An 11185-nucleotide genomic window follows, 5' to 3' on the forward strand; every position below is an offset into this window, starting at 1 on the left:
TCTTTGCTTTTTTTTATTCTTTTTTGCTCTGGACAAGGAGAGACCCATTGTTGCATCTAGATGGCTGCTTTCAAGCTTTTAAGATCGAAGTTGCTACTCACCAAAGGAGAAGGTAGAACAATGTTTTGTGTAGTACGTTATGCCAGTTGAGCTTGACATCCCCTGTGACTATGGTCCCAAGTCCACAGGTTCAATTACTCAGTCCCTCTGGGTAGCTGGCTGTGACCAAGAAGTGACTACAACCTTGTCCCTTGTCAGCTCTACTATATCCCTGGGAATTCTTACAGAATGTATAAATACACTTGTAGAACCACTGACATTGACTACAATTTACCACAATGCAACAGCTCCCCTCCCACTTCCTCCTGGTAGTTAGTTACCTCTTCCCTGTGTCCATCCCTCCATGTACTCCTGCCCCCGAGCTGTCTCCCTGTGCATAAACAGCCCTTCTTTCTCCCATGATTATTCTCTCCAAAGAGTGTATCTACCTCAGGTACATGTCCAACTCATATGCCTGAAGGGCAGCTAGGGGCCACAGTCTCAGTGGTTCCACCAGGCTCTATCAGACTAGCAAAACTGGTCCCCTTTTCTTTGTTTTTTTTCCAAATGATTTTAAGTTTTGTTCCACATTGTTCTCCCTCCCTATCCAAAATCTCCTACATAGATCCCCCTCCAAGTGGTTGACAATGGTAGCTGGGCACCATCTAGTTCTTCTGGTCACATAGTCATATATGCTGCGGATTGCATGGTGTACCAGTTGCTAGGACTAATTGTTTCCATGAATCTTTGGTTTTCTTCATTTTTCTTTGCTCTCTGAATGAGGGGAGACCCATTGTTGCATCTAGATGGCTGCTTGGAAGCTTTTAAGATCCCAGTTGCTACTCTCCAAAGTAGGAGGTGGAAATATACTTTTTTTTTTTCTTTAAATCAATTCATTTATTTATTACTTTTTATTATAGTTTAGGTGAAAGTTTACAGTGCAAATTAATTTTTCATTCAACAAATTTATACACTTTTATTTTTCATGACATTGGTTGCAATCCCCTCAATGTAACAGCATTCCTCCTACTTCCTCCCTAGGTTCCTTATTTCCATTCATCCTTTCCTGTACCTTTCTGCCTTCTGAGCTTTGTTTTTAGGCAAATACTGCCCTTTTGATCTAGTAGGGTTGATTATACTGAGGAGTATGGTCCTCCCAGGTGTTATTATTCACTTTATAGGTCTTTCTACTGTTTGCCTAAAAGTTGATCCCCAAGGGTGTTCAGTTCTACAGTCTTGGGGATTTCACTTATCTCTATCTGATCAGTCTGGTCTTTTCTATGGTTTTGAATTTTATTCTACTTTTTATTTCCCCCTCCCTCTCTGCCCAGGACCTTCTATCATGATCCTGATCAGACATCAGGCATCATCTAGTTCTTCTGGTCTCAGGGTAGTGAAAGCTGTGGTTCACATGGTCCATTAGTTCTTTTTGTTTCCTTGAGTCTTTTTAAGATTCCACTGCTACTTACCAAAGTAGGATGTAGAACATTGTCCTTGTGGACTACGTTATCCCAATTGACCTAGATGTCCTCTGAGACTGTGGTCCTAAGTCCCCAAGCCCAGTGACTCATTCCCTCAAGATGTTTGGTTATGGCTAAGAAGTTTTCAGAACTTTGCCCCCGTATGCTCTACAATATCCTTGAATATATTTGCAGCACATACAAGTACATATATAGAAATAGCACCTGCCAATCTTACATATACTCATGAGTATACTCCCATTTGTCTTCTCACATCTGTTCAGCTTACATGTCTACATATGTATCCACTGATAGATGTTGTTAGTTATTACTATTGTTGCAGGATTTTGTAGGTAACAGTATGTCTTTTGCTATGTACCTCTCAGTGACTTCCATTGCCACTGATCATGTTGTGCTCTCCTCCTCCCTATTGTATAGTGCCTTTCCCTTCACTCATCTCCACTCTCTCATTAGTGATTTACCTTCTCTTCCCCTTCCATCCCTGGTAACCATCAAAGAATATTTATTTTTGTGTGTAAACCTTTTCTTGACTTTTTCTAATAGAAGTCTTATTTTGCCCTTTTATGATTGACTAATTTCACTCAGCATAATATCCTCCAGATTCATCCATGGTTGGAGGTGTTTCAGATTCATTGTTATACTTTAATGTTGCATAGTATTCCACTGCGTGTGTATACCAGTTTGTTTACCCATTGATCTGTTGATGAACACTTAGGTTGTTTCCATCTTTTTGCTATTGTGAATAGTGCTGTGATGAACATGTTATTGTGGTTGTTGTTATGTGCCATTGAGTTGGACTTGACTCATAGCGACCCCTCCTTGGCTTCCCGGGGCAGTTTCACTACAGAAGTAGATTGCCCAACTCCTTCCAAAGAGTGGCTGGTGGGTTTGAACCACCAGCCTTCTGGTTAGCAGTCAAGTGTCTTAGGCACTATGCTACCAGAGCTCCCCCTGTGATGAACATAGGTGTGCATATATCTATTCATGTCATGGTTCTTATTTTTCTAGGATATATACCTAGTATTGGGATTGCAAGAGCAAATGGTATTTCTATTTCCAACTTCTTAAGGAAGCATCATACCATTTTCCACAGTAGTTGTACCATTTTACGGTCCCACCAGCAGTTTATGAGGGTTCCAGTCTCTCCACACCCTTGCCAGCATTTGTTGTTTTCTGTTTTTTTTGCACTTGGCCATTAATGCTGGGATGAGATGATATCTCATTATTGTTTTGATTTGTATCTCTCTAGTGGCTAATGATTGCGAGCATTTCTTCATGTGTTTGTTGGCTGCCCATGTGTCCTTTTTGTTGATGTGTCTGTTCATGTCCCCATGTTGTTGAAGTGTTGAAGTTTTCTGTAAATTTTAGAGATTGGTCCCTTGGCAGATATGTTATTGCCCAAAATTTTCTCCAGTCTATAGGTTCTCCTTTTACTCTTTTGCAGAAGTCTTTTGATCTTCCTAAACTTCCTACCCCCACCCACACCTTATATTTTATTCAAGTTTCCCTCTATTCATTCTTTCTTCCTCCTATACTAGCCTCAACTATGCTTCTGAGCTCAGCCTTCTTACCACCTTCAAGGGATGAATTGGATCCTATCCCTTCTTCTGAGACCTTGGGAAGGAGATCTTAATTTTGGAAAATAACATTCATAGTAGGGAAATATATCAAAATGTTAGTAGTATTTCCGCCACCTACACCCTGGGAACTAGTATTGTGTGACTTTTAAACAAGCAAAGAAATAAATGTGATTTTTTTTTTAATTGTAAAAGTAATATATGATGGTATATAAATCACATCCCCATAAAGCTGTTAAAAAATACATGGTCCCAGCTGCACCATTTACAATCTTTCTTGTCTTGGACTAGTATCTTAGTCTCTCTTTATCTCAATTTGCTCATTGGTAAAATAATATTTACTTCATTGTTTGGTTAAGAGGATTAAATGAGTGAAGTATTCCTGGTACATGGCTAATGTTTGAAAAAAAAATAACAATTATTATTAAGGAAATATAATACAAATATAGTGAATCTCTCTACTGATGTTCCTCCACCCACTCTCTTCTCTATTTTCATACATTTTCTAAATAGTCTATTATGATTATATGTTATCTTTATAAGAATGTAGATAATAAACTTAGATTTTAATAGGAAAAAATAAATACTAATTGTGGAGAATTTAGAAATAAACTAAGCAAAATCACCTATAATTCCACCGTCAGAGATAAACATTTTTAATATGTTATTTTTTTCTAGCCTTTGGTGGTGTGGCGTAGTGCCTAAGGCATTTGACTGCTAACCAGAAGGCTGGCCATTCAAACCCACCAGCCACTCCTTGGAAGGAAGATTGGGCAATCTACTTCCATAAAGTTACCGCCCCAGAAACCCAAGGAGGGGTCGCTATGAGTTCAGTGGACAGAACAGCAGTGAGTTTGGTTTTGTTTTTTCATAATGATGGTGTGTAATTTTTAAGGAGCTCTGGTGCTATAGTGCCTATGGCATTTGACTGCTAACCAGAAGGTTGGCAGTTCAAACCCATCAGCTGCTCCACAGATGGAAGATGGGGCAATCTACTTCCCTAAAGATTCTAAGGGCAAAACATTGAATGATGCATGGAACATCAAAAGAAGATGGAAGGAATACACAGAGTCACTGTACCAAAAAGAGCTGGTCGATCTTCATCCATTTCAGGAAGTGGCATATGATCTAGAACCAATGGTATTGAAGGAGGAAGTCGAAGCTGCAATGAAGGAATTGGAGAAGAACAAGGCTCCAGGAATTGATGGAATACCCATTGAGATATTTCAACAAATGGATGCCGCACTGGAGGCACTCACTCGGTTATGCCAAGAGATTTGGAAGACAGCTACCTGGCCAATTGACTGGAAGAGATCCATATTTGTATCCATTCCAAAGAAAGGTGATCCCACAGAATATGGAAATTATCGAACAATATCATTAATATCATGCATGCAAGTAAGATCTTACTGAAAATAATTCAAAAACGATTGCAGCAATATATTGACAGAGAACTTCCAGAGGTGCAAGCTAGATTCAGAAGAGGATATGGAACAAGGGATATCATAGCTGCTGTCAGATGGATCTTGGCTCAAGGCAAAGAATACCAGAAAGATGTTTACTTGTGCTTTATTGACTATGCAAAGGCATTTGATTGTGTGGATCATGACAAATTATGGATAACATTGAGAAGAATGGGAATTCCCGAACACTTTATTGTACTCATGAGGAATCTGTACCTTGACCAGGAAGCTGTCGTTCGAACGGAACAAGTGGACACTGCATGGTTTAAAATCAGGAAGGGAGTGTGTCAGGGTTGTATCCTTTCCCCATACTTATTCAATCTATATGCTGAGCAAATAATCCGAGCAGCTGGACTATATGAAGAAAAACGTGGCATCAGGATTGGAGGAAGAATCATTAACAACCTGAGATATGCAGACAATACAACTTTGCTTGCTGAAAGTGAGGATGACTTGAGGCACTTACTGATGAAGATTGAGGAACACAGTCTGCAGTATGGATTACGTCTCAATATAAAGAAGACAAAAATCCTCACAACTGGATCTATGAGCAGCATCACGATAAATGGAGAAAAGATTGAGGTTGTCAAAGAATTCATGTTGCTTGGTTTTACAATCAAGGCCAATGGAAGCAGCAGTCAGGACATTAGATGATGTGTAACACTGGGTAGGTCAGCTGCAAAGGAACTGTTTCAAGTGCTGAGGAGCAAGGATGTCTCCTTGAGGACTAAAGTGCGCCTGACACAGACCATGATATTTCCAATCACCTCGTATGCATGTGAAAGCTGGACAATGAATAAGGAAGACCGAAGAAGAGTTGATGCTTTTGAGTTGTGGTGCTGGTGAAGAATGCTGAAGGTACCATGGACTACCAAAAGAACTAACAGATCTGTCCTAGAGGAAGTACAGCCAAGATGCTCCTTGGAAGCAAGGATAGCCAGACTTCGTCTCACCTACTTTGGTCATGTTGTCAGAGGGGACCATTCCCTGGAGAAGGATGTCATGCTTGGTAAGGTGGAGAGTTGATGAAAGAGGGGAAGGCCTTTGATGAGATGGATTGACACGGTGTCTGTGACAATGGGCACAAGTATAGCAAGGATCACGGAGCTGGCGCGAGATCGGACAGTGTTTCATTCTGCTGTACATTGGGTCGCTATGAGTTGGAAGTGACTTGATGGCACCTAACAACAACAACAAAGATATACCACCTTGGAAATCCAACGGAGGTCGCTATGAATTGGAATGTACTTAATGGCAGTGAGTTTGGTTTTGGTTTTATTCATGTTTTACAGTCAGAAAATTAATATATGCTCAATGCCTAAAGGCACTTGACTGCTAACCAGAAGGGTAGCAGTTCAAACTCATCAACCACTCCTCAGAAGGAAGATGGGGCAATCTACTTCCGTAGTGATACTGCCTCGGAAACCCAAGGAGGGGTCACTATGAGTCGGGTCCAACTCGACGGCACATAACAACAACAACAACAACAATGTAGAAAATAGAAAAATAAAGAAAAAGCATAAAGTTAAAAAGAAAAACTATCTTAATACCATTACTTAAGAGATTGCTATTGTTTACCTTTTTATATTTGTTTTTCTAAGTTTGTTTTTCATGTATAGAGTTTTTTTTCTAATTCATACTTTTAATGCATCACCTCCAACACCTGTACAATATATATTGCTTTAAGTACACTTTGGAAATTTAATATAGACTATTACTATGCCATAAAGCAAGTCTCAAAACTTTAAATTATTATAATCATACAGAGTATGTTATTTGACCATAGTGGAATTAAGCTAGGAATCAACAACAGAATGATAACTAGAAAAATTCCCCAAATGTTTGGAAAATAAGCAGACAATTCTAAATAATGCATCTCATATATAGCTTTTATAATTGGAAGGAAAAAATTCTTCCTGCCCTTCAACTGCACTCCTTTCATCCTCCTGCCTGCTGATAAGCCTCCCTTACCTGAATGCCTGGAATTGTGTCCCAACTGGTTTCTTTGCCTCCAGGCTGTTCTTTGGAGGCCATCCTTCACAGTTTTCTAGGTTTCTGATCCTATCACTTCCCTCCTTAAAAATGTTTCCTGACTAGTCATTGCCTCCAGTGTAAAGTCCAAACTCTTTAGCTCTGCTTGCAAGACTCTCTGCAGGCTGATCCCAGTCTACCTGCCTAGCCCTGTGTCCCACCTTAACCTTCTCCAACACATACATAGCCCTGACACACTTACTCTTTTCTTACCACAATGCACACTTTCCTGCCTCTGTGTGTGTACTGCCCCCAACTCCTGGGATGCTTGTTTTTTTCTGTGCTTGATGAAATCATATTCATCCTTCAAAACTTGTCTCAAAAGTGACCTCTTTGTGATGCCTCCCAATACTCCTCCCAGTGTGCACACCTTTTTTTATTGTGTGCATGTTGGTCTTCCCTGAAACACTGTGCATCCCTTGAAGGCAGTCCGATGTCATAATCTGTGTACTTCTAATGCCTAGATAGTACCTGATGCATAGTATCTTTTTAGTTGAGTAGATAAAGGAATGCCTGAGTATAAGATTGCTTTCTACTCAGCTAACTTACCAGTTGCTGTCCAGTTGATTCTAGTTCATGGCAACTCCATGTCTTTCAAAGGAGAACTGTGCACAGGGTTTCAATGACTATGATCTTTTTACATAGATCAGCAGGCCTTTCTTACAAGGCACCTCTGGGTGGATTTGAACCACCAACCATTTGGTGGTAGCCAAACACTTAACTGTTTGCACCACCCAGGGATTCCACTCAGCTAATTAGTCAACTATTTCTGAAGTACCCACAATGTACTGATTATATTCAAGGCACTGTGGAGTCTTCAAAAGACTATAAATTTATTTTTGTGTAATATAATAAAGTTTTTTTGTTGTTGTTGTTGTTTAAATTATGCCTGCTATTTGCTGTGAAAATACCAAAGAAGTAAAAGATATGGTTTCTAATCTCAAGAGATGTTCAATTGATATAGGGAGATACAACTTCATTGCATAAAAAAATATATATAAATGAATCAAGCAAAATTCCCATGAAATACAAAGACTTGTGATAGAGAAATGGCATGGTATAATGAAAATAGCACTAGACTAAAAGTTGAGAGTCTTGTTTTTTTCTCTGTTCTGACTCAATGGCACATAACAACAACAACAACCACTTGTTGTTATTGTTGTTATGTGCCGTCGAGTCAGACCCAACTCATAGTGACCCCTCCTTGGGTTTCCGAGGCAGTATCACTACAGAAGTAGATTGCCCAACCTTCCTTCCAAGGAGTGGCTGGTGAGTTTGAACCACCAGCCTTCTGGTTAGCAGTCAAGTGCCTTAGGCACTACGCTACCAGAGCGCCCATTCTACCATTTACCACCTGTATAACCTTGAATGGGTCACGTCATTATTTCCTGGAACCTGTTTTCTCATTTGGTAAAATGAATGCTTTCATTTCATTGGTTTCTAAGGTTCTTTGTAGCTCCTCAGTTGTATAACTGAGTGGTATGGGATGGCAGGAAAAGGAGCAATTATTGTGGTTTAGAGCTGTTAAAGAGAAGCTCATGGAGAAATCTGAGCTGAACTTGAACTGTGGGTGTGATTTGGATAGCCAAAGAAGAGGCGGAAAGGCATTTCAGATATGGGGAACAACATAAACAAAGGGACAGGCAGAGACAGGACTAAGCAAGTGAGCCTTTGGTGTTAAAGGGGCAAGGCTATCTATGGTGGAGAATATTTGTTAGGGAGGATTGGGAAATGAGCTTGGGTAGGTTGCCTAGGGCCAGGAAGGACTTATGAGAGACATACTGGAATCAGTGAAGCTATTTTAGGATACTTGCAAACGGCAGAAACCAGGTAATGAGGGCCAAGATTAGCTTCACGGCAGTGGAAAGGCAGACCAGTGGTTGAAGAGAAGTTTTAAAGATAGTGTCAACAAAATGGCATGGCTATGCAGTCTGAAGGAAAGGAATTAGTCAAAGACACCTCCTAAGTTTTAAACCAGAAAGTGAGTACACTGGATTCTAACCCAGGCTCTGCAGGAGAGAGGATGGAATGGCATAGCTGTCTAGTCTAGCCACCTACTCTGGTATTTAAGATTGAGGGCTACTGTGGCTCTTCTATGCACCGAATACTTGAGGACTTTTGCTACGTACCACTTTGACTCACTTTTTGTTTTTTAATAAGAAGTTTTAGTGTAATTTGAAGTCTCTTGAGTTCCTCATTATTTTGAAACTTCTAAATTTTATCTTAATCAAGGAAGTCATACAATTTTCTCCTGTCCCATAAGAAATTAAAAAGTATATTAACAGGGACATGTGGGAAGGAAGAATGGGGATGTATTGCTTAAGCAACACTGAGTTTCTGTTAAAGATGACGACAGAATTTGGAAACAATGGTTATACATGCACAATACGGTGAATTTAATTAATGTTACTGAATTGTACATGTAGAAGTGGTTGAAATGGCAAAAATGTTTTGTTATATATAAAATTAAAAAAACCTAACTCACTGCCATCAAGTTGGATCCGACTCATAGCAACTACTCCTTGGGTTTCTGAGACAGTAGCACTGCGGAAGTAGATTGCCCAACCTTCCCTTCAAGGAGTGGTTGGTGGGTTTGAACCACCAGCCTTCTGGTTAGCCTTAGGCACTACACCACCAGAGCTCCCTTGCTATATATATATTTTACCATAATTTTAAAAAGTATATTAAATTGATGATATCCAAATTGGTAGACCTGGCAGAATATGAACATTAGTTTTTTTTTTTTTTTTTATATATATACTGATGTTGTTAAAGATATTTTTAAACTTGGAAGGAAGGTTGGGCAATCTACTTCCCTAGTGATACTACCTCAGAAGCCCAAGGAGGGGTAGTATGATTCAGATATGACTCGACAGCAGTGAGTTGAGTTTACATATTGTTAAAATGCCATTCTACCCCAGATTTTCTGGAGCCATGTAGGCTGGATTAACCCCTGAAACTATTGCCTTGAGATAATCTTTAAATCTTAAACCAAAAATATCCCCTTAAGTCTGCTTAAAACCAAACAATAGTTCAGTTAACTAGTAAAAAATGTCTGCCTTGGAATTTATGGTCTTTTGAAAACTATCTATGTAGCATTAAATTGAGAAAAGCAACTCAAAAGATTAGTTAGGAACCTTAGAGTGCAGTGAGTTTATGTTAATGGGGGAGGAACAACTTGGAAAAGGAACGTAAGATTGGTTGCACAACTTGAAGGATGTAATCAAATATAATCAATGTCCCTGATTTGTACAGGTAGAAACTGTAGAGTAGGTATATTTTTTGTGGTGTACATTCTCAACAACAACAGAATCAACAAATTTTTCTTTTAAATTCCCATTCTAAACATTAGTTGTCTCAGAAAGAAGATCTGGGTGGTTAGCAGACAGAGATAGAAGAAAGACTTATTTATTCCAAATAAAATACTTGCAATAAAAAGTGTAAAGTATTAAATTATAGTAAAAGGAAATATGGGAGCTCTGGTAGCATAGTGCCTAAGGCACTTGACTTCTAACCAGAAGGCTGGCAATTCAAACCCACCAGCCACTCCTTGGAAGGAAGATGGGCCAATCTACTTCTGTAGTGATACTGCCTCGGAAACCCAAGGAGGAGTCTCTAAGAGTCAGGTCTGACTCGATGGCATATAACAACAACAACAATAAAAGGAAATACATTTGTTGATTTCTTACATATATTAATTAGTATGTATTCACTCTTCAACAAATACTCATGTGTCAAAAATTATGCTATTATGCTATAAGAAGCAAAAATAAGATAAAGTCCCTACCTTCAGGAAATTTACATTCCAGGGGAGAAGATACAGAAGTAACGAAATCATTATACTGTAATTTTATTAGTCACAGTTACAGCAGGATACAGAAGGCACATTGAGATGGAAATCAGAAGAGAATTTAATGAAAAACTTTTTACAGAAGGATGGGCAAAGTTAAGAAAACCAACAAGGAATGATGAGGTACTAGGAAACTAGCAAGGAGCTCTGGTAGCATAGTGCCTAAGGTAGCATAGACTAAGAAACATCCCCATCCATCTCTCCTCCAATCTTCTGATGTTTTGGACAATGAAATGGCCAAACCCAATCAGCTGGCAAGGAAACCCGAGTGGTGAAGACTTTAGGGATTAGCGTTTTAGGTCACTTAACTGGATGGAGAAGGGTCAGAGGGTGGAGGAGGAGGGGAAAACAGAATAACAGACTCAATAATGTATTATTCTATGATAGACATATAACCAAAACAAGTTACCATCAAGTTTATTCCAATTCATGGCAAACCCATGAGTTTCAGAGTAGAACTGTGCTCCGTAGGGTATGTAGTGTCTGTGATCTTTTGGAAGTAGATCTTTAGGTGCCTCCAAGTGGATTCAAACAGCCAACCTTGCAGTTAGTAGCTGAACTCCTGTTTGCATAAACCAGAACCTCCTTATGATAGATGTATGTTGTTGTTCGGTGTCATCCAGTTAATTCTGACTCATAGCAACCCCATATGACAGAGTAGAGCTGCCCCATAGGGTTTTCTTGACTGTAATTTTTATGGACGCAGATCTCCAGTCTTTTTCCCGCAGAGCTACTGGATGGATA

This window comes from Orycteropus afer, unplaced genomic scaffold, assembly GCF_000298275.1.
Source record: "Orycteropus afer afer isolate SDZICR_OR568_19922 unplaced genomic scaffold, OryAfe1.0 scaffold00040, whole genome shotgun sequence".
Taxonomy (NCBI): Eukaryota; Metazoa; Chordata; class Mammalia; order Tubulidentata; family Orycteropodidae; genus Orycteropus; species Orycteropus afer.